This window comes from Somniosus microcephalus, chromosome 18, assembly GCF_052327205.1.
Source record: "Somniosus microcephalus isolate GS21.2 chromosome 18, FLI_Smic_1.0, whole genome shotgun sequence".
NCBI classification, from domain to species: domain Eukaryota; kingdom Metazoa; phylum Chordata; class Chondrichthyes; order Squaliformes; family Somniosidae; genus Somniosus; species Somniosus microcephalus.
Window position 1 is genome coordinate 14,812,892 of NC_141004.1, and position 23,988 is coordinate 14,836,879.

The following is a 23,988-nucleotide window of genomic DNA, read 5'->3' on the forward strand; positions in this document are numbered from 1 at the left end:
TGGGGACCCAGTTGCGAACAGGCAGATGGACGGAATGACAGAGTGAGAGGAGACCCAGGTGGCAGTGCCACGTAGGAGACACAGTCAGATCTAAGCCAGGCCTCTAAAGATCACACTATGCTTGGCAGGGAGGGCCTAATGGAAGACAAGGAAATGCAAAGAAGACGGATCAAACAGCCACGGTCGGATTAAACACTGGGGGGGGGGGGGGGGTTAAATCTGTGCTGAGCTCAAAGACCTGCTACAAGAGGCCCTGTTATAGCAGCTCCAGGCTGCTATCGCATGCAGCAAGCAGCTGACCCAAGGTGAATTTTACCTTCACAGCAAATATGCGCCTCTCTAAGAGATTCATTTTGCATGCGGATGATGCAGGTGACACAAACAGGAGGCCCCTTCAAATGGCTAAGAACAGGTCGCAAGATAATGACCCCAAATCTGTCGTGATCCCATCAATTACGCTGAGACCTAATACTGGTGCCCCTCCAGCGCTGACACCACCAGAATATGCAAGGAGGTCAGGATGTTGGTGTCATGAATCTCACCATTCATGTAGAAATGACCCATGAGATAACACTGGGCGGCAGCTGGTGGCGCCGTCCAAGGAAAGTGGGCCAGCTTGCTCAGGACGTTTTTGTAACCAGGAACTAGTGATGTAACTAGAACTCATGGTTGTGAAACAGTTGATTAAAGCCTTGTTTTATACGCAAACCAAATGTTTAGTAGTTTTCTTACGTCAGTTGGTACGCCTCATCTCACTGGCCTTCAAACTGGCGTTAGCCGTGGATCAGTGGGCGCCACTCTCACCTCTGAGCCAGAAGGCTATGGGTTCAAGCCCCGCTCCATGGGACTTGAGCACAAAATCTAGGTTTATTCTGCAGCGCAGTGCTGAGGGAGTGCCGCACTGGCAGAGGCGCCATCTTTCGGATGAGACATTAAACTGAGGCCCCCGTCTGCCCTCTCCGGTGTCCTAGCCAATAGTTATCCCTCAACCAACATCACTAAAACACAGATTGGGTGACCGCTTTGCGGAACACCTCTGTTCAGTCCGTAAGGGTGACCCCGAGCTTCCGGTCGCCTGTCATTTTAATTCACCGCTCCATTCCCACTCGGACCTCACCGTCCTTGGCCTCTTGCATTGTTCCATGGAAGCTCAAGGTAAACTCGAGGAACAGCACCTCATCTTCCGATTAGGCACTTTGCAGTCTTCCGGACTCAATATCGAGTTCAACAATTTCAGATCATAACCTCGGCCCCTATAACATTTTTACTTATATTTTTTATCCGCCCCTTTGTTTTGGTTTCCCCCCCTCCCCCCTTTCCTTTTTTTTCTCTCTCCCACGTGGCAGCTGTCTCTCATTCTGCCAGAACATTTCACACCTAATCTGAGCCGCCTTTTGTCTCCACTAGTCCGATCACCATCTCGTCTGGTTTTGAATACCTCTTAATGTCTCTTCACTTCTTTTGTTCTCTCCCAGCCCTGCCTTTCGATCTATTTAATTTCCTTTCCAGTTTTGAAGAAGGGTTTCGACCCGAAACGTCGACTCTAATCTCTCTCCACGGATGTTGCCGGGCCTGCTGAGTTTTTCCAGCATTTTCTGTTGTTATTTCACTAACACTGATGATCTGGTCATTATCGCACTGCTGTTTGTGGGAGCTTGCTGTGCGCAAACTGGCTGCCGCGTTTCCCACATTACAACAGTGGCTACACTCCAAAAGTACTTCATTGGCTGTAAAGCGCTTTGCGACATCCGGTGGTCGTGAAAGGTGCTATATAAATGCAAGTCTTTCTTTCTTTCCTGCTTATCAGAGTTGGATAGCTGCAGTCTCATTGGGACGCCATGTTAAGAAAGAATAAAGTTCTACAGCAAGAAATACAGGTTTGGTCTGCACTGTTAAAGCCTACAAATCTAACTCCTCTCTTTTTATATATAAAAAAAAATCAACTGGAACTTTCTTCCTCCATACCTATCTTCCAATTAGAATTACATAGAATGTACAGCACAGAAACAGGCCATTCGGCCCAACCAGTCTGTGCTGGGGTTTATGCTCCACACCAGTCTCCTCACATTCCATCTGCCTCATCTCAGCCTTTCAGCATATCTTTCCATTCCCTTTTCTCTCATGTACTCATCTAGTTTCCTTTCTGAAAGCATCTAAGCTACCTGCCTCCGCCACTGCCTGTGGTAGCGAGTTCCACATTCTATCCACTCTCCGAGTAAAGAAATTGCTCCTTATTTCGCTACTGAATTTATTAGATGGTGGCAAGCTTTGGTTGTGGACAGTAGGAAGAAGGAAGGGAAGTTTGAGACAATAATAACAACACTTGACGCCCTGGGAAAGGAGAAGGTAGAGCAGGAGGAGTTACGAACAGCCTTAGACTTTACAGTGTATGGGGAAGAGGAAGAGTAGGTAAGGTGGTAGGAAAAAGCAGAGAGGAAAGTTCAGAGGAGCACTGACCGTAGTATTATCGCTAAAATAGCGAGAGAGACATGACTGGTTGCGATGGAGACAGAAGCTAAAGGCTAGAGTGCAGAAGGGGATCCCTAGTTTATGATCCATTGCATCATGTCCAGGAGCAGAAAATCTAGGCTGGCGACCCATGTTGGGCATCATTCCATGGGCACTTGGTACTCTCTTGAACCTCACCAAATGGGCATTCTTCATGTGCAGCCTAAACAACGAGTACCTGTAGGTTATTCGACTGTTGGGGCATCACAGTGCAGAATACTCTCCACTTGCCTGGATGAGTGCAGCTCCAACAACACTCAAGACGCTCGACACCATCCAGGACAAAGCAGCTCGCTTGATTGGCACCCCATCCACCACCTTAAACATTCACTCCCTCCACCACCGGTGTACCGTGGCTGCAGTGTGTACCATCTACAAGATGCACTGCAGCAACTCGCCAAGGCTTCTTCGGCAGCACCTCCCAAACCCGCGACCTCTTCCACCTAGAAGGACAAGGGCAGCAGGCGCATGGGAACACCACCACCTCCAAGTTCCCCTCCAAGTCGCACACTATCCTGACTTGGAAATATATCGGCCGATCCTTCGTCGTCGCTGAGTCAAAATCCTGGAACTCCCTCCCTAACAGCACTGTGGGAGCACCTTCACCACACGGACTGCAGCGGTTCAAGAAGGCGGCTCACCACCACCTTCTCGAGGGCAATGAGGGATGGGCAATAAATGCCGGCCTTGCCCGCGACGCCCACATCCCAGGAACAAATAAAAAAATTAAAACTTTTGGCTGGGGGTGGGGGCAGCCCTAGCATTGAACCCCATGACTTTCTGCCAGCCCTCTGCTCTACATTTCAAAACCTCCGGCGCTCGGTTTAATAGCACCGCATCTGTGTCGCTGTCTGTCCCAATCCCCAACCTCGCACTCTCGGCTCGAACTGGAGGCAGGACAGGGAGTGTGTTCAACAGGACACCCGAGGCTTACAGACATAAAGAGAAACGGTGAGAACTTACACTCTCTCTGGAGATTGGCTTTAGTCCCATTGTTGGCAAATTGAGGGAACATAGAGGTGAGGAAATAAACAGGTTAGTGAAAGGGACAGGAACTATGACCAGTCTACATAGAGGAGCCATTAATAAAGTGATTATTAATACACTGCTTATTAATACACTGCTTATTATATTGCTTATTGATACCCTGCTTATTAATATACCTTTCATATTAATATATACACTGCTTATTAACACATGGCCTATTAATGCACCATCCTTATTAATATATGCTGCATATTATACATTGCTTATTAATACACACTCATTATTAATACATACTACTTAATATAAACTGCTTGTTAAGACACACTGATTATTAACACTGCTTATTAATTTCAAATACTTGTTAACACACCCTGATTATTAATATAAACTGCTAGTTAACACACACTGATTATTAACTGCTTATTAATATAAACTGCTAGTTAACACACACTGATTATTAACTGCTAGTTAACACACACTGATTATTAACTGCTAGTTAACACACACTGATTATTAACTGCTAGTTAACACACACTGATTATTAACTGCTAGTTAACACACACTGATTATTAACTGCTAGTTAACACACACTGATTATTAACTGCTAGTTAACACACACTGATTATTAACTGCTAGTTAACACACACTGATTATTAACTGCTCATTAATATAAAATGCTTGTTGAGCTGGGTGATAAATTGGCTTTGAGTTTTCCACACCGCCCCCTCCCCCCCCGCATCCGAACCCTCACATTCACCCCGGCAACATCACGCCTGCTGACGTGTAGCACTTACGATCAAGAGGGACTTCGATGGACATCACCAGGTAGCACAGGGACAAGATGAAGACCAATCCAGTGTGCAGTAAGCTCTCTTCCCTTGGCAGCATTTCCGACTGTTGACTGCTCCTCGAATGCAGAGCAAATCCAGTTGTTCTCTGTCCTGAGTACGCTGTGTGTCACCTGTTGGCAAACAAACAGCAAAGAACTGGAACAAAAGTCACTGAATGCGTTGTTCCCACCGTGGAAATCTTGCCGTGTTTAATTTTTGATCGGCAACACTTTGAATGTTCATGTCACTGAACCGTGGCGGTATCACTCGGGTATCACTGAACCAACAATGACAACTGAACAATCTTCCCTGGATCCACACCTTAAAACTGTCAACAACAACAACAACTTGCATTTATATAGCGCATTTAACATAGTAAAACGTCCCAAGGCGCTTCACAGGAGCGTTATCGGACAAAATTTGACACCGAGCCAAAGAAGGAGACATTAGGACAGGTGACCAAAAGCTTGGTCAAAGAGACACCTGGGGATCCCTGGCCCAAGACCGCACAAAGTGGAGGAGGAACATCCGGGAAGGCGCCGAACACCTCGAGTCTCTTCGCCGGGAGCAAGCGGAAGCCAAGCACAAGCAGCGCAAGGCGCGCACGTCAACCCAAGCACCCCACCCACCCGCCCCTTCAACCACCGTCTGCCCCACCTGTGACAGAGACTGTAGGTCCCCCATTGGGCTCATCAGTCACCTGAGAACTCATGTTTAATGTGGAAGCAAGTCATCCTCGGTTCCGAGGGACTGCCTAAGAAGAAGAGAAGGTCAAAGAGGTAGGTTTTAAGGAGCGTCTTAAAGGAGGAGAGAGAGGCGGAGAGGTTTAGCGAGGAAATTCCAGAGCTTAGGGCCCAGGCAGCTGAAGGCACAACGGCCAATGGCGGGGCGAAGGAAGTCGGGGATGCAGAAGAGGACAGAGTTGCACGAACGCAGAGTTGTTGGAGGGTTGTCGGGCTGGAGGCGTTCGTTATTACTTGAACACAAGCTGTGAAAGTAGACCAGCCATTCCAGGAGAAGGTCCACTCAGGGATAACTAGGGTTGGGCAATAAATGCAGCACTGGCAGCGTGGTGACATCCCAAGAACAAATAAAAGAAAATTACTTTTAAATTACTGACAAGTAAATTTAAAACACAGATATCGGGGGGGCGATCTCTTTCACTAAAAGAGTGAGAAATAACAGGTTAGATGAGACAAAATGATGCTGAGGCTGTTCAAAATGCAGCTGCGTGCTAAAGCTGTCGTGTGTGTGTGTGACGCGGATCAATAGTCCGAATGGCCTTTGACTACCCTTGACTTGCTCATATGTTCTTTAGACCTGGCTCACGGCTGAAGCCGCTTGCAAAATCATTCTGCCTGGGGAGTCAATTCTCGCTCAACCCCTGAGGCAGGTGCTGCGCTCACTAATTCTGCCAATAGATCACCCCTTGCCCTGTGGCTCTTGTGACCTATTCTTCAGAAAAGGTCACAGCCTGAGCTTTTGTTTCCTCGTTTCCCCCCCTCTGCCCCCCCCCCCCCCCCACTGCCCTTCCTCTGTTGTCGTTATCCCACAGCGTGACCCATCACCTTCAATACCAAACACGGGCAGATGGAAGAGGCAAGCAGGTGTCTCGGGGTCCACCATTTAGATGGTGAAAGAGGCCCAGCACACTCGAGTAAGACTCGTGTCAGCACCTAGGTGACCTCACAGGTCAGCATCTGCTGAGACCCTCACAGATCAGGGCTTGAAGGGGGCTCTGTTTTGATAAACACTAACAAAGCTTCAGAAATTGATATCCTGGAGATCAATGATTCTGTGCCAATACGGTTCAATGTTAGGTGCCAGCCCGTGGCTCACTGACAGCACTCTGGCCTCGGAGTCAGAAGGTCGTGGGGTCAAGCTCCACTCCAAGACACTTGAGCCCAAAATCCAGGCTGACACTCCCAGTGCAGCACTGAGGGAGTGTTGCACTGTCGGATGAGACGTTAAACCGAGGCCCTGTCTGCTCTCTCAGGTGGGTGTAAAGGAGCCCACAGCACTATTTTGAAGAAGAGCAGGGGAGCACCTGTCTCCAGTGCAGCTCACTGTAGAGTCATGTCCTGGAGAGGCGAGTGAAGACATTTGGAAAATTAGTATTGAAAACATTTTATTGTCCTCGTTTTCCCTGGAAATAAATTGTGTGTCCCGCACCTCCCCCTCGTCAACCCCATGGGCACTCCCCCTCTCCCCCCACCCGCCCCCACTTCACCCGAACTTCCTTTACCTTTCCTACATTACAACAGTAACTACACTTCTAAAAGCACTTCTTTGTTTGTGAAACGCTTTGGGACGTCCTGCATTTAAGGGGAAGCTGGATAAGTATATGAGGGAGAAGGGAATAGAGGGTTTATGCTGATAGTTAGAGGAGGAAGAATGGGGGGAGGCTCGAGCGGAGCATAAACACTGGCATGGACTGGTTGGGCCGAATGGCCTGTTTTTGTGATGTATATCCTATGTAATCCTATGTGAGGTCGTGAAAGGTGCTATAGAAATGCAAGTCTTTCTTTCTTTCTATAGAACCTGGTAAGTTAATAGTTGCCAGAGCGGTCATAGAATCAGAGAATCTTGGATGGTTACAGCACAGAAGGAGGCCATTCGGCCGTGCCGGCTCTCTGCAAGAGCACCTCAGCTGGTCCCACTCCCCCGTCCTTTCCCCGTAGCCCTGCAATTTTTTTTCCTTCAGGTACTTACCCAACTCCCTTTTGAAAGCCATGATTGAGTCTGCCTCCACCGCCCTCTCAGGCTGTGCATTCCAGATCCTAACCACTCGCTGCATAAACAAGTTTTTCCTCATGTCACCTTTGGTTCTTTTGCCAATCACCTTCAATCTGTGTCCTCCGGTTCTCGACCCTTCCGCCAATGGGAACAGTTTCTCTCTATCTACTCTGTCCAGACCCCTCATGATTTTGAACACCTCTGTCAAACCTCCTCTCAGCCGTCTCTGCTCTAAGAAGAACAACCCCAGCTTCTCCCGTCTATCCACGTGACTGAAGTTCCTCATCCCTGCAACCATTTCCGTAAATCTTTTCGACTGAGAGAGAACCGGTCAAACTAAAAGGCGACAGCGCTGGAAGAATATAAATGTGTCTCCCTCACGTTTCGGTATCAGCTGCTGTATAGAAGCCGAGAACCGTGGCTTTAATGAGACACGTCAAAGGGGGAAGAGCCTGTCCATCTTTGCGCATCATCCCAGTAGTCCCTATTGCAAGGCGGGGGAAACGCGGCAGCCAATTTGGGCACAGCAAGCTCCCGCAAGCAGTGTTGTGACCTGAATGCGCGACATACACCACCAGCCTCCCCACCCTGTCAGTGTCAGCTGTGGCTCAGTTGGTAGCCCACTCGCCTCTGAGTTAGAAGGTTGTGGGTTCAAGTCCCACTCCAGGGATTTGAGCACATAAAGCTAGGCTGACACTCCTGTGCAGTACTGAGGGAGTGCTGCACTGTCAGAGGTGCCATCTTACGGATGAGACGTTAAACTGAGGCCGCGTCTGCTCCCTCAGGTGGATGTAAATGATCCCATGGCACTACTTCAAAGAGGAATTATCCCCGGTGTCCTGGTCAATATTTATCCCTCAACCAACATTACAAAAACAGATTATCTGGTCATTATCACATTGCTGTTCGTGGGAGCTTGCTGTGTGCAAATTGGCTGCTGCTTTTCCCACAGTCACGACACTTCAAAAGTTCTTCATCGGCTGCAAAGCACTTTGAGATGCCCGGTGGTTGCGAAAGGCGCTATAGAAATGCAAGTCTTTCTTTTTTTTCTCCTCCCCCCCCCCCGACCCACCCCCGCCTGTGCCAAGCCTGCAGAAGCAGCCTCAGTCCCAGGAAAGGGTCGCGTCCTTGAAAAGAAATTAAGTTAAATATCAGGTGGGAAATGAGTTGAGACAGTTGAAATCACTGCAAGCTAAAAATAGACGAAGCTCTGGTCAGGTGACTGCAGCCTCGCTGGGGGGCTTAAGCCTCCATGATTGGTTAGAGTATCACAGGTTGCTGCAGAGAGAGAGAGAATGAGGCTGAACTAGCCGGCTCGTGGTGCACTGTATAGATTGGATTAAACATTCATATCTAGGCAATAGCAAAATACTGCGGATGCCGGAAATCTGAAATAACAACAGAAAATGCTGGAAACACTCAGCAGGTCAGGCAGCATCGAGGAGAGAGAAAGAGTCCTCGACCCGAAACGTTGACTCTTGTTTCTCTCTCCTCGATACTGCCTGACCTGCTGAGTGTTTCCAGCATTTTCATATCTAGGCAGTCTAGGGGAAAACTGCGCCATCATATTAACCTTTTACACGCCACATCTGACAAGTGCAGAAATCGCAAATAGTCGGTGGACAGGTACAAAAAAATAATTCAGATGGCTATGTAATGTTGGACGTTATCTCAAGGGGGGCTGAAATACAAAGTTACGTTACAGATATATAAAGCTCAGGTTAGACCCCATCTAGACACTGCGTTCAGTTCTGGGCCCCGCACCTCAGGAGGGATATACTGGCCTTGGAGGGAGTGCAGCGCAGATTCACCAGAGTGATACCGGGGATAAATGGGTTAAAGTATGAGGGCAGATTGCACAGACTAGGCTTGTATTCGCTCGAGTTTAGAAGATTAAGGAGTGATCTGATCGAGGTGTTTAAGATGATTAAAGGAGTTGATAAGGCGGATAGAGAGAAACTATTTCCTCTGGTGGGGGGGGGGGCGGGGGGGGGAGTCCAGAACAAGGGGGCATAACCTTAAAATTAGAGCCAGGTCATTGAGGGGTGATGTCGGGAAGCACTTCTTCACACAAAGGGCAGTGGAAATCTGGAACTCTCCCCCCCAAAAAGCTGTTGAGGCTGGGGGTTCAATTGAAAATTTCAAAACTGAGATTGATAGATTTTTGTTGGGTAAGGGTATTAAGGGTTACGGGACCAAGGCGGGTAGATGGAGTTAAAATACAGATCAGCCATGATCTAATTAAATGGCGGAACAGACTCAAGGGGCTGAATGGCCTCCTCCTGTTCCTGTGTTCCTTTCTTTGTACGTCAGCTGTGGCTCAGTGGGCAGCACACTCACCTCTGAGTCAGAAGGTTGTGGGTTCAAATCCCACCCCAGGGACTTGAGCACATAAAGCTAAGGGAGTGTAGTGCTGAGGGAGTGCTACACTGTCGGAGGTGCCGTCTTGCGGATGAGATGTTAAACCGAGACCCCATCTGCTCTATTTTGAAGAAAAGCAGCGGAGTTATCCCTGGTGTCCTGGGCCAATATTTATCCCTCAACCAACATAACAGAAACAGATGATCTGGTCATTATCACATTGCTGTTTGTGGGAGCTTGCTGTGCGCAAATTGGCTGCCGTGTTTCCGACATTACAACAGTGACTACACTTCAAAAGTACTTCATTGGCTGTAAAGCGCTTCGAGACATCTGGTGGTCGTGAAAGACGCTGTAGAAATGCACATCTTTTTTTGTTGTTATTCTTATGTGAACAGGCACCTGAAGAAGGTAAGGGAGGGAGGGAGGGAGGGGGGGGGGCCGGTCAGCATCCTCAAAACCCAGGGGCTCCCAGCTAACGTCCCTTGGCCGCAGGGTAACCGCTTTTAATGAAAGCGTTTGCGGTTCTAAAGGATCATTGCTGAATTGGCACCACAAGGGTTACTGGCACTGATGCCAGGCTTTTGCATTCATGCCAGGAGCACACGAGCTGCCACAGCTGCAGCTCAGACCTTCTGTGCCAATCCAAGAAGCCTGCACATACCCGCCGGGGTGGGGGGGGGGGGGAAATCTCCATGCACACACCACCTCTCCTGCCTGGGGAACTCTCTCTCAGACAGTCCCGCTCTGCTCCTGTGCGTGGGTGCGCACACACACGTACACACAGACACACACACACACACACACACACACACAGACACACTCACACACAGACACACACACTCACACACAGACAGAGACACACACACACACAAGCTAAAACGGCAGAACTGACCATCGCTCGCCAAACGGATCTTCCAGCAGCATCGCGAGGAATTCAGGTGAGGGCAGGACAGGACTCAGCTGCGATGCCCTCCATGGTGGAATAGCCCATTGATACTCAAAGGCCGGTTTTCGCCCAGTGGAAACCGGGATTGGGAAGGGGTGGGGGGGGTGGGGGTGGGTGTGAGGGCAAACAATTAAAATGGCCGCATCGATTTACATGATGCAATCCTGCTGTTGGAATTTTAACAGCAACAACAACAACTTGTATTTCTATAGCACCTTTAATGTAGTAAAACGTCCCAAGGACCTTCACAGGAGCGATTATTAAACAAAAAGCGAGCCACATAGGAGGCATTAGGACGAGTGACCAAATGCTTGGTCAAAGAGGTAGGTTTTAAGGAGCGCCTTAAAGGAGGAGAGAGGGGTAGCGAGGCGGAGAGGTTTAGGGAGGGAATTCCAGAGCTCGGGGCCTCGACAACTGAAGGCACAGCTGACAGTGGTGGGGTGAAGGAAGTTGGGGAGGTGCAAGAGTCAAACAAGGACCCCAGTGGCAAGGCTCCCTATCCAAGAGTGGAATCAACCTTGGACTGTAACTGTAAACAGGAGAAAAACAACTTGCATTTATATAGCACCTTTCACATCCTCAGGACATCCCAGAGTGCTCCACAACCAATAAAGTGCCTTTGAATTGTAGTTATGGCAGGTAATTTGCACACAGAAACATCCCACAAACATCAATGAGATGAATGATAGTTAATCTAGTGGTTGGTTGAGGGATAAATGTTAGAATCACAGAAATTTACAGCACAGCAGGAGGCCATTCGGCCCATCGTGTCCGCGCCGGCCGACAAAGAGCTCTCCAGCCTAATCCCACTTTCCAGCTCTTGGTCCGTAGCCCTGTAGGTTACGGCACTTCAAGTACATATCCAAATATACTTTTTAAATGCGATGTGGGTTTCTGCCTCTACCACCCTTTCAGGCAGTGAGTTCCAGACCCCCACCACCCTCTGGGTGAAGAAAGTTCTCCTCAACTCCTTCTACCAATTACTTTAAATCTATGCCCCCTGGTTATTGACCTCTCTGCTAAGGGAAATAGGTCCTTCCTACCCATTCTATCTAGGCCACTCATAATTTTATACACCTCATTTTAATCTCCCCCCAGCCTCCTCTGCTCCAAAGAAAACAGGACTAGACAGACTAGATGCAGGAAGGATGTTCCCAAGGGAACATTCAAGAAGGAGTTAGATATATTTCTTAAGGCTAAAGGGAGAAAGCAGGGACAGGGTACTGAATTTGGATGATCAGCCATGATCTCATTAAATGGCAGAACAGGCTCGAGGGGCCGAATGGCCTGCTCCTGCTCCTATCTTCTATGTTTCTATGATGTCAGGAGAGTCCAGAACCAGGGGTTACAGTCTAAGGATAAGGGGTAAGCCATTTAGGGCAGAGATGAGGAGGAATTTCTTCACCCAGAGAGTGGTGAACCTGTGGAATTCTCTACCACAGAAGGCAGTTGAGGCCAATTCATTAAATATATTCAAGAAGGAGTTAGATAAATTTCTTAAGGCTAAAGGGATCAAGGGATATGGGGAGAAGGCAGGGACAGGGTACTGAATTTGGATGATCAGCCATGATCTCATTAAATGGCGGAGCAGGCTTGAGGGGCCGAATGGCCTACTCCTGCTCCTATCTTCTATGTTTCTATGTAAAACAGCCCCAGCTATCCAATCACTGTTGAGCAGGACACCAGGAGAGCTCCCCTGCTCTTCTTCGAATGGTGCCACGGGATCTTTTATATCCCCCTAGGCAGACAGGGCCTCGGTTTAGTGCCCCAACCGAGAGACAGCATTTGCCAACAGTGCTGTGCTCCCTCAGTATTCGATTATGCGCTTAAGTCCTGGAGCGGGGCTTGAACGCACAACCATCTACTCTCAGAGGCGAGAGTGCTGCCACAGAGCCAAGCTGGCAATATGAAAGATACCTCCACTGCAGCATAGGGTAACTCCATCCTACACACTGTACCTTCACTAGCGCTAAACTGGTTGGGTAAGTGTTGGAGTGGGTTCGAGAGCAGGGAGCAACAGCAGAAAGCAGCTAAATCTAAGTAGACGTGACAGCTCCAAATCCTTCTAATCGTTTTTTTGCTCTTTGCTCAGCTGCTCCCACCTCTGCAGCGAGTGGATCATGGAGGAGAAACTGCAATAATCCTGGAGGAGACATTCAATTAAGAGATTAGTGTAATGCAACCTGGACTGACAGTCCTAAGAGTTGATCACAGCCTCCGCTATACTAAGCTCTGTAGTTTGATTTCATCTGAGAGTCGGGAGCCGTTTTGACTCATTAGGGAGTTTCTAGACAGGGTCAGTTTACAGAAATGCCAGTTCTAGAAACTCATCGAAACTGACACTGTGACGGAGACTGTGACTGTGGCTCAGACTGTGACGGAGACTCTCTGTGACTGTCTGACTGTGACTGTCTGTGACTGTGAATGTCTGTGACTGCGACTGACTGTGACTGTGACTGACTGTGACTGTGCCTGACTCTCTGTGGCTATGACTGACTGTGACTGTGAATGTCTGTGACTGTGAATGTCTGTGACTGTGAATGTCTGTGACTGTGACTGACTGTGACTGACTCTCTGTGACTGTGACTGACTGTGACTGTGACTGACTCTCTGTGACTGTGACTGACTGTGACTGTCTGTGACTGTGAATGTCTGTGACTGTCTGTGACTGACTCTCTGTGACTGTGACTGACTGTGACTGATTGCGATTGTAACTGAATGTGGCTATGACTGAATGTGACTGTGACTGACTGTGATTGTGACTGAATGTGATTGTGACTGACTGTGATTGTGACTGACTGTGACTGACTGTGACTGTGACTGACTGTGACTGTATGTGATTGTGACTGAATGTGCCTGTGACTGTGACTGACTGTGACTGTGACTGACTGTGACTGACTGACCATATTTGGTGCAATGTGAACTGTACAAAGAGCTTTTATATGTTTTTTTAGTTTTAATTAAACTTGAGGCAAAAATGCATTGCTCCCGCCCCTGATGGCTCTGTGGATCAATGCACACAGTAATGAACCATACAGATCAGAAAGGTCCCAGGTTTGAGCCCAGTCTGTTCTGTGCTAATCTCAACCAGACCAACAGTTGGGAATATTGCAATTGGACTCCATTCTCCACATGCTAAGCAGGGTCGAAGTATAACGACCAGAGTTCTTGCTCCTGCTTGCCATCGAGTTACGCTCCCCATCCCTTCCGCAAAGTGCTCTTGTATCCTGCTCGCTCGATGAAAGAGGCAGGGCAAGATTCTGGGGGCTGATGGTCCTGACCTTTGCCCCAGGAGAGCACCCATTGCCTGAGTGTCAATGTCAACAACAACCTGTATTTATACAGCGCCTTTAACGTAGTAAAAAAGTCCCAGGGCGCGTCACAGGAGTGTTATCAAACAAAATTTGACACCGAGCCACATGAGGAGATATTAGGACAGAGCTTGGTCAAAGAGGTAGGTTTTAAAGGAGGAGAGAGAGGTAAAGGCAAGAGGTTTAGGGAGGAAATTTCAGACCTTAGGGCCTCAGCAGCTGAAGGCACGGTCGTCAATGGTGGAGCGATTAAAATCAGGGATGCTCAAGAGGCCAGAATTAGAGGAGCGCAGATATCTCGGGGGATTGTGGGGCTGGAGGAGATTACAGAGAGAGGGAGGGGCAAGGCCTTGTGAGGATTTGGAAACAAGGATGCAAATTTTAAAATCGAGGTGTTGCTTAACCGGGAGTCAATGTAGGTCAGCGAGCACAGGGGGTGATGGGTGAACGGGACTGGGTGCGAGTTAGGACACGGGGCAGTGAGCACAGGGGGTGAGGGGTGAACGGGACTGGGTGCGAGTTAGGACACGGGGCAGTGAGCACAGGGGGTGATGGGTGAACGGGACTTGGTGCGAGTTAGGACACGGGGCAGTGAGCACAGGGGGTGAGGGGTGAACGGGACTCGGTGTGAGTTAGGACACGGGGCAGTGAGCACAGGGGGTGATGGGTAAACGGGACTGGGTGAGTTAGGACATGGGGCAGTGAGCACAGGGGGTGATGGGTGAACGGGACTGGGTGCGAGTTAGGACATGGGGCAGTGAGCACGGGGTGATGGGTGAACGGGACTGGGTGCGAGTTAGGACATGCGGCAGTGAGCACAGGGGGTGATGGGTGAACGGGACTTGGAGCGAGTTAGGACACGGGGCAGTGAGCACAGGGGGTGATGGGTGAGCGGGACTGGGTGCGAGTTAGGACACGGGGCAGTGAGCACAGGGGGTAATGGGTGAATGGGACTGGGTGCGAGTTAGGACACGGGGCAGTGAGCAGAGGGGGTGATGGGTGAACGGGACTTGGTGTGAGTTAGGACACGGGGCAGTGAGCACAGGGGGTGATGGGTGAACGGGACTGGGTGCGAGGTGGGACAAGGGGCAGTGAGCACAGGGGGTGATGGGTGAACGGGACTCGGTGCTAGTTAGGACACGGGGCAGTGAGCACAGGGGGTGATGGGTGAACGGGACTGGGTGTGAGTTAGGACACGGGGCAGTGAGCACAGGGGGTGATGGGTGAACGGGACTGGGTGTGAGTTAGGACACGGGGCAGTGAGCACAGGGGGTGATGGGTGAACGGGACTGGGTGTGAGTTAGGACACGGGGCAGTGAGTACAGGGGGTGATGGGTGAACGGGACTGGGTGTGAGTTAGGACACGGGGCAGTGAGCATAGGGGGTGATGGGTGAACGGGATTGGGTGCGAGTTAGGACACGGGGCAGTGAGCACAGGGGGTGATGGGTGAACGGGACTGGGTGTGAGTTAGGACACGGGGCAGTGAGCACAGGGGGTGATGGGTGAACGGGACTCGGTGCGAGTTAGGACACGGGGCAGTGAGCACAGGGGGTGATGGGTGAACGGGACTTGGTGCGAGTTAGGACACGGGGCAGTGAGCACAGGGGGTGATGGGTGAACGGGACTTGGTGTGAGTTAGGACACGGGGCAGTGAGCACAGGGGGTGATGGGTGAACGGGACTTGGTGTGAGTTAGGACACGGGGCAGTGAGCACAGGGGGTGATGGGTGAACGGGACTGGGTGTGAGTTAGGACATGGGGCAGTGAGCACAGGGGGTGATGGGTGAACGGGACTTGGTGTGAGTTAGGACACGGGGCAGTGAGCACAGGGGGTGATGGGTGAACGGGACTGGGTGTGAGTTAGGACATGGGGCAGTGAGCACAGGGGGTGATGGGTGAACGGGACTTGGTGTGAGTTAGGACACGGGGCAGTGAGCACAGGGGGTGATGGGTGAACGGGACTTGGTGTGAGTTAGGACACGGGGCAGTGAGCACAGGGGGTGATGGGTGAACGGGACTCGGTGCTAGTTAGGACACGGGGCAGTGAGCACAGGGGGTGATGGGTGAACGGGACTGGGTGTGAGTTAGGACACGGGGCAGTGAGCACAGGGGGTGATGGGTGAACGGGACTGGGTGTGAGTTAGGACACGGGGCAGTGAGCACAGGGGGTGATGGGTGAACGGGACTGGGTGTGAGTTAGGACACGGGGCAGTGAGTACAGGGGGTGATGGGTGAACGGGAGTGGGTGTGAGTTAGGACACGGGGCAGTGAGCACAGGGGGTGATGGGTGAACGGGATTGGGTGCGAGTTAGGACACGGGGCAGTGAGCACAGGGGGTGATGGGTGAACGGGACTGGGTGCGAGTTAGGACACGGGGCAGTGAGCATAGGGGGTGATGGGTGAACGGGACTCGGTGCGAGTTAGGACACGGGGCAGTGAGCACAGGGGGTGATGGGTGAACGGGACTCGGTGCGAGTTAGGACACGGGGCAGTGAGCACAGGGGGTGATGGGTGTACGGGACTGGGTGCGAGTTAGGACACGGGGCAGTGAGCACAGGGGGTGATGGGTGAACGGGACTTGGTGTGAGTTAGGACACGGGGCAGTGAGCACAGGGGGTGATGGGTGAACGGGACTGGGTGTGAGTTAGGACACGGGGCAGTGAGCACAGGGGGTGATGGGTGAACGGGACTTGGTGTGAGTTAGGACACGGGGCAGTGAGCACAGGGGGTGATGGGTGAACGGGACTTGGTGTGAGTTAGGAGACGGGGCAGTGAGCACAGGGGGTGATGGGTGAACGGGACTTGGTGTGAGTTAGGACACGGGGCAGTGAGCACAGGGGGTGATGGGTGAACGGGACTCGGTGCAAGTTAGGACACGGGGCAGTGAGCACAGGGGGTGATGGGTGAACGGGACTCGGTGCGAGTTAAGACACGGGGCAGTGAGCACAGGGGGTGATGGGTGAACGGGACTCGGTGCGAGTTAGGACACGGGGCAGTGAGCACAGGGGGTGATGGGTGAACGGGACTGGGTGCGAGTTAGGACACGGGTCAGTGAGCACAGGGGGTGATGGGTGAACGGGACTGGGTGCGAGTTAGGACACGGGGCAGTGAGCACAGGGGGTGATGGGTGAACGGGACTGGGTGCGAGTTAGGACACGGGGCAGTGAGCACAGGGGGTGATGGGTGAACGGTACTGGGTGCGAGTTAGGACACGGGGCAGTGAGCACAGGGGGTGATGGGTGAACGGGACTGGGTGCGAGTTAGGACACGGGGCAGTGAGCACAGGGGGTGATGGGTGAACGGTACTGGGTGCGAGTTAGGACACGGGGCAGTGAGCACAGGGGGTGATGGGTGAACGGGACTGGGTGCGAGTTAGGACACGGGGCAGTGAGCACAGGGGGTGATGGGTGAACGGGACTGGGTGCGAGTTAGGACACGGGGCAGTGAGCACAGGGGGTGATGGGTGAACGGGACTGGGTGTGAGTTAGGACACGGGGCAGTGAGCACAGGGGGTGATGGGTGAACGGGACTGGGTGCAAGTTAGGACACGGGGCAGTGAGCACAGGGGGTGATGGGTGAACGGGACTGGGTGTGAGTTAGGACACGGGGCAGTGAGCACAGAGGGTGATGGGTGAACGGGACTTGCTGTGAGTTAGGACACGGGGCAGTGAGCACAGGGGGTGATGGGTGAACGGGACTCGGTGCGAGTTAGGACACGGGGCAGTGAGCACAGGGGGTGATGGGTGTACGGGACTGGGTGCGAGTTAGGACACGGGGCAGTGAGCACAGGGGGTGATGGGTGAACGGGACTTGGTGCGAGTTAGGACACGGGGCAGTGAGCACAGGGGGTGATGGGTGAACGGGACTGGGTGTGAGTTAGGACACGGGGCAGTGAGCACAGGGGGTGATGGGTGAACGGGACTTGGTGTGAGTTAGGACACGGGGCAGTGAGCACAGGGGGTGATGGGTGAACGGGACTCGGTGTGAGTTAGGACACGGGGCAGTGAGCACAGGGGGTGATGGGTGAACGGGACTCGGTGTGAGTTAGGACACGGGGCAGTGAGCACAGGGGGTGATGGGTGAACGGGACTCGGTGCAAGTTAGGACACGGGGCAGTGAGCACAGGGGGTGATGGGTGAACGGGACTCGGTGCGAGTTAGGACACGGGGCAGTGAGCACAGGGGGTGATGGGTGAACGGGACTCGGTGCGAGTTAGGACACGGGGCAGTGAGCACAGGGGGTGATGGGTGAACGGGACTGGGTGCGAGTTAGGACACGGGGCAGTGAGCACAGGGGGTGATGGGTGAACGGGACTGGGTGCGAGTTAGGACACGGGGCAGTGAGCACAGGGGGTGATGGGTGAACGGGACTGGGTGCGAGTTAGGACACGGGGCAGTGAGCACAGGGGGTGATGGGTGAACGGTACTGGGTGCGAGTTAGGACACGGGGCAGTGAGCACAGGGGGTGATGGGTGAACGGGACTGGGTGCGAGTTAGGACACGGGGCAGTGAGCACAGGGGGTGATGGGTGAACGGTACTGGGTGCGAGTTAGGACACGGGGCAGTGAGCACAGGGGGTGATGGGTGAACGGGACTGGGTGCGAGTTAGGACACGGGGCAGTGAGCACAGGGGGTGATGGGTGAACGGGACTGGGTGCGAGTTAGGACACGGGGCAGTGAGCACAGGGGGTGATGGGTGAACGGGACTGGGTGTGAGTTAGGACACGGGGCAGTGAGCACAGGGGGTGATGGGTGAACGGGACTGGGTGCGAGTTAGGACACGGGGCAGTGAGCACAGGGGGTGATGGGTGAACGGGACTGGGTGCGAGTTAGGACACGGGGCAGTGAGCACAGGGGGTGATGGGTGAACGGGACTGGGTGAGAGTTAGGACACGGGGCAGTGAGCACAGAGGGTGATGGGTGAACGGGACTTGCTGTGAGTTAGGACACGGGGCAGCGAGCACAGGGGGTGATGGGTGAACGGGACTGGGTGTGAGTTAGGACACGGGGCAGTGAGCACAGTGGGTGATGGGTGAATGGGACTTGGTGTGAGTTAGGACACGGGGCAGTGAGCACAGGGGGTGATGGGTGAACGGGACTTGGTGTGAGTTAGGACACGGGGCAGTGAACACAGTGGGTGATGGGTGAACGGGACTTGGTGTGAGTTAGGACACGGGGCAGTGAGCACAGGGGGTGATGGGTGAACGGGACTGGGTGCGAGTTAGGACACAGGGCAGTGAGCACAGGGGGTGATGGGTGAACGGGACTGGGTGTGAGTTAGGACACGGGGCAGTGAGCACAGGGGGTGATGGGTGAACGGGACTGGGTGCGAGTTAGGACACAGGGCAGTGAGCACAGTGGGTGATGGGTGAACGGGACTTGGTGTGAGTTAGGACACGGGGCAGTGAGCACAGAGGGTGATGGGTGAACGGGACTTGGTGTGAGTTAGGACACGGGGCAGTGAGCACAGGGGGTGATGGGTGAACGGGACTGGGTGCGAGTTGGGACACGGGGCAGTGAGCACAGGGGGTGATGGGTGAACGGGACTGGGTGCGAGTTAGGACACGGGGCAGTGAGCACAGGGGGTGATGGGTGAACGGGACTTGGTGTGAGTTAGGACACGGGGCAGTGAGCACAGGGGGTGATGGGTGAACGGGACTTGGTGTGAGTTAGGACACGGGGCAGTGAGCACAGAGGGTGATGGGTGAACGGGACTCGGTGCGAGTTAGGACACGGGGCAGTGAGCACAGGGGGTGATGGGTGAACGGGACTCGGTGCGAGTTAGGACACGGGGCAGTGAGCACAGGGGGTGATGGGTGAACGGGACTCGGTGCGAGTTAGGACACGGGGCAGTGAGCACAGGGGGTGATGGGTGAACGGGACTCGGTGCGAGTTAGGACACGGGGCAGTGAGCACAGGGGGTGATGGGTGAACGGGACTGGGTGCGAGTTAGGACACGGGGCAGTGAGCACAGGGGGTGATGGGTGAACGGGACTGGGTGCGAGTTAGGACACGGGGCAGTGAGCACAGGGGGTGATGGGTGAACGGGACTGGGTGCGAGTTAGGACACGGGGCAGTGAGCACAGGGGGTGATGGGTGAACGGTACTGGGTGCGAGTTAGGACACGGGGCAGTGAGCACAGGGGGTGATGGGTGAACGGGACTGGGTGCGAGTTAGGACACGGGGCAGTGAGCACAGGGGGTGATGGGTGAACGGTACTGGGTGCGAGTTAGGACACGGGGCAGTGAGCACAGGGGGTGATGGGTGAACGGGACTGGGTGCGAGTTAGGACACGGGGCAGTGAGCACAGGGGGTGATGGGTGAACGGGACTGGGTGCGAGTTAGGACACGGGGCAGTGAGCACAGGGGGTGATGGGTGAACGGTACTGGGTGCGAGTTAGGACACGGGGCAGTGAGCACAGGGGGTGATGGGTGAACGGGACTGGGTGCGAGTTAGGACACGGGGCAGTGAGCACAGGGGGTGATGGGTGAACGGTACTGGGTGCGAGTTAGGACACGGGGCAGTGAGCACAGGGGGTGATGGGTGAACGGGACTGGGTGCGAGTTAGGACACGGGGCAGTGAGCACAGGGGGTGATGGGTGAACGGGACTGGGTGCGAGTTAGGACACGGGGCAGTGAGCACAGGGGGTGATGGGTGAACGGGACTGGGTGCGAGTTAGGACACGGGGCAGTGAGCACAGGGGGTGATGGGTGAACGGGACTGGGTGCGAGTTAGGACACGGGGCAGTGAGCACAGGGGGTGATGGGTGAACGGTACTGGGTGCGAGTTAGGACACGGGGCAGTGAGCACAGGGGGTGATGGGTGAACGGGACTGGGTGCGAGTTAGGACACGGGGCAGTGAGCACAGGGGGTGATGGGTGAACGGTACTGGGTGCGAGTTAGGACACGGGGCAGTGAGCACAGGGGGTGATGGGTGAACGGGACTGGGTGCGAGTTAGGACACGGGGCAGTGAGCACAGGGGGTGATGGGTGAACGGGACTGGGTGCGAGTTAGGACACGGGGCAGTGAGCACAGGGGGTGATGGGTGAACGGTACTGGGTGCGAGTTAGGACACGGGGCAGTGAGCACAGGGGGTGATGGGTGAACGGGACTGGGTGCGAGTTAGGACACGGGGCAGTGAGCACAGGGGGTGATGGGTGAACGGTACTGGGTGCGAGTTAGGACACGGGGCAGTGAGCACAGGGGGTGATGGGTGAACGGGACTGGGTGCGAGTTAGGACACGGGGCAGTGAGCACAGGGGGTGATGGGTGAACGGGACTGGGTGCGAGTTAGGACACGGGGCAGTGAGCACAGGGGGTGATGGGTGAACGGGACTGGGTGTGAGTTAGGACACGGGGCAGTGAGCACAGGGGGTGATGGGTGAACGGGACTGGGTGCAAGTTAGGACACGGGGCAGTGAGCACAGGGGGTGATGGGTGAACGGGACTGGGTGTGAGTTAGGACACGGGGCAGTGAGCACAGAGGGTGATGGGTGAACGGGACTTGCTGTGAGTTAGGACACGGGGCAGTGAGCACAGGGGGTGATGGGTGAACGGGACTCGGTGCGAGTTAGGACACGGGGCAGTGAGCACAGGGGGTGATGGGTGTACGGGACTGGGTGCGAGTTAGGACACGGGGCAGTGAGCACAGGGGGTGATGGGTGAACGGGACTTGGTGCGAGTTAGGACACGGGGCAGTGAGCACAGGGGGTGATGGGTGAACGGGACTGGGTGTGAGTTAGGACACGGGGCAGTGAGCACAGGGGGTGATGGGTGAACGGGACTTGGTGTGAGTTAGGACACGGGGCAGTGAGCACAGGGGGTGATGGGTGAACGGGACTCGGTGTGAGTTAGGACACGGGGCAGTGAGCACAGGGGGTGATGGGTGAACGGGACTCGGTGTGAGTTAGGACACGGGGCAGTGAGCACAGGGGGTGATGGGTGAACGGGACTCGGTGCAAGTTAGGACACGGGGCAGTGAGCACAGGGGGTGATGGGTGAACGGGACTCGGTGCGAGTTAGGACACGGGGCAGTGAGCACAGGGGGTGATGGGTGAACGGGACTCGGTGCGAGTTAGGACACGGGGCAGTGAGCACAGGGGGTGATGGGTGAACGGGACTGGGTGCGAGTTAGGACACGGGGCAGTGAGCACAGGGGGTGATGGGTGAACGGGACTGGGTGCGAGTTAGGACACGGGGCAGTGAGCACAGGGGGTGATGGGTGAACGGGACTGGGTGCGAGTTAGGACACGGGGCAGTGAGCACAGGGGGTGATGGGTGAACGGTACTGGGTGCGAGTTAGGACACGGGGCAGTGAGCACAGGGGGTGATGGGTGAACGGGACTGGGTGCGAGTTAGGACACGGGGCAGTGAGCACAGGGGGTGATGGGTGAACGGTACTGGGTGCGAGTTAGGACACGGGGCAGTGAGCACAGGGGGTGATGGGTGAACGGGACTGGGTGCGAGTTAGGACACGGGGCAGTGAGCACAGGGGGTGATGGGTGAACGGGACTGGGTGCGAGTTAGGACACGGGGCAGTGAGCACAGGGGGTGATGGGTGAACGGGACTGGGTGTGAGTTAGGACACGGGGCAGTGAGCACAGGGGGTGATGGGTGAACGGGACTGGGTGCGAGTTAGGACACGGGGCAGTGAGCACAGGGGGTGATGGGTGAACGGGACTGGGTGCGAGTTAGGACACGGGGCAGTGAGCACAGGGGGTGATGGGTGAACGGGACTGGGTGAGAGTTAGGACACGGGGCAGTGAGCACAGAGGGTGATGGGTGAACGGGACTTGCTGTGAGTTAGGACACGGGGCAGCGAGCACAGGGGGTGATGGGTGAACGGGACTGGGTGTGAGTTAGGACACGGGGCAGTGAGCACAGTGGGTGATGGGTGAATGGGACTTGGTGTGAGTTAGGACACGGGGCAGTGAGCACAGGGGGTGATGGGTGAACGGGACTTGGTGTGAGTTAGGACACGGGGCAGTGAACACAGTGGGTGATGGGTGAACGGGACTTGGTGTGAGTTAGGACACGGGGCAGTGAGCACAGGGGGTGATGGGTGAACGGGACTGGGTGCGAGTTAGGACACAGGGCAGTGAGCACAGGGGGTGATGGGTGAACGGGACTGGGTGTGAGTTAGGACACGGGGCAGTGAGCACAGGGGGTGATGGGTGAACGGGACTGGGTGCGAGTTAGGACACAGGGCAGTGAGCACAGTGGGTGATGGGTGAACGGGACTTGGTGTGAGTTAGGACACGGGGCAGTGAGCACAGAGGGTGATGGGTGAACGGGACTTGGTGTGAGTTAGGACACGGGGCAGTGAGCACAGGGGGTGATGGGTGAACGGGACTGGGTGCGAGTTGGGACACGGGGCAGTGAGCACAGGGGGTGATGGGTGAACGGGACTGGGTGCGAGTTAGGACACGGGGCAGTGAGCACAGGGGGTGATGGGTGAACGGGACTTGGTGTGAGTTAGGACACGGGGCAGTGAGCACAGGGGGTGATGGGTGAACGGGACTTGGTGTGAGTTAGGACACGGGGCAGTGAGCACAGAGGGTGATGGGTGAACGGGACTCGGTGCGAGTTAGGACACGGGGCAGTGAGCACAGGGGGTGATGGGTGAACGGGACTCGGTGCGAGTTAGGACACGGGGCAGTGAGCACAGGGGGTGATGGGTGAACGGGACTCGGTGCGAGTTAGGACACGGGGCAGTGAGCACAGGGGGTGATGGGTGAACGGGACTCGGTGCGAGTTAGGACACGGGGCAGTGAGCACAGGGGGTGATGGGTGAACGGGACTGGGTGCGAGTTAGGACACGGGGCAGTGAGCACAGGGGGTGATGGGTGAACGGGACTGGGTGCGAGTTAGGACACGGGGCAGTGAGCACAGGGGGTGATGGGTGAACGGGACTGGGTGCGAGTTAGGACACGGGGCAGTGAGCACAGGGGGTGATGGGTGAACGGTACTGGGTGCGAGTTAGGACACGGGGCAGTGAGCACAGGGGGTGATGGGTGAACGGGACTGGGTGCGAGTTAGGACACGGGGCAGTGAGCACAGGGGGTGATGGGTGAACGGTACTGGGTGCGAGTTAGGACACGGGGCAGTGAGCACAGGGGGTGATGGGTGAACGGGACTGGGTGCGAGTTAGGACACGGGGCAGTGAGCACAGGGGGTGATGGGTGAACGGGACTGGGTGCGAGTTAGGACACGGGGCAGTGAGCACAGGGGGTGATGGGTGAACGGGACTGGGTGTGAGTTAGGACACGGGGCAGTGAGCACAGGGGGTGATGGGTGAACGGGACTGG

General features: G+C 54.4%; 1 protein-coding gene across 1 annotated transcript in view; it reads right to left on the minus strand.

Annotated features, from left to right (window-relative positions):
- Positions 1–23,988, minus strand: part of nfasca (neurofascin homolog (chicken) a) — a 240,547-nt gene that overhangs the window by 147,466 nt on the left and 69,093 nt on the right. Inside the window, exon 3 of the mRNA XM_086011088.1 lies at positions 4,290–4,456. The gene's annotated coding sequence lies outside the window, so the exon portion shown is untranslated. The remainder of the gene's footprint in view (positions 1–4,289; positions 4,457–23,988) is intronic.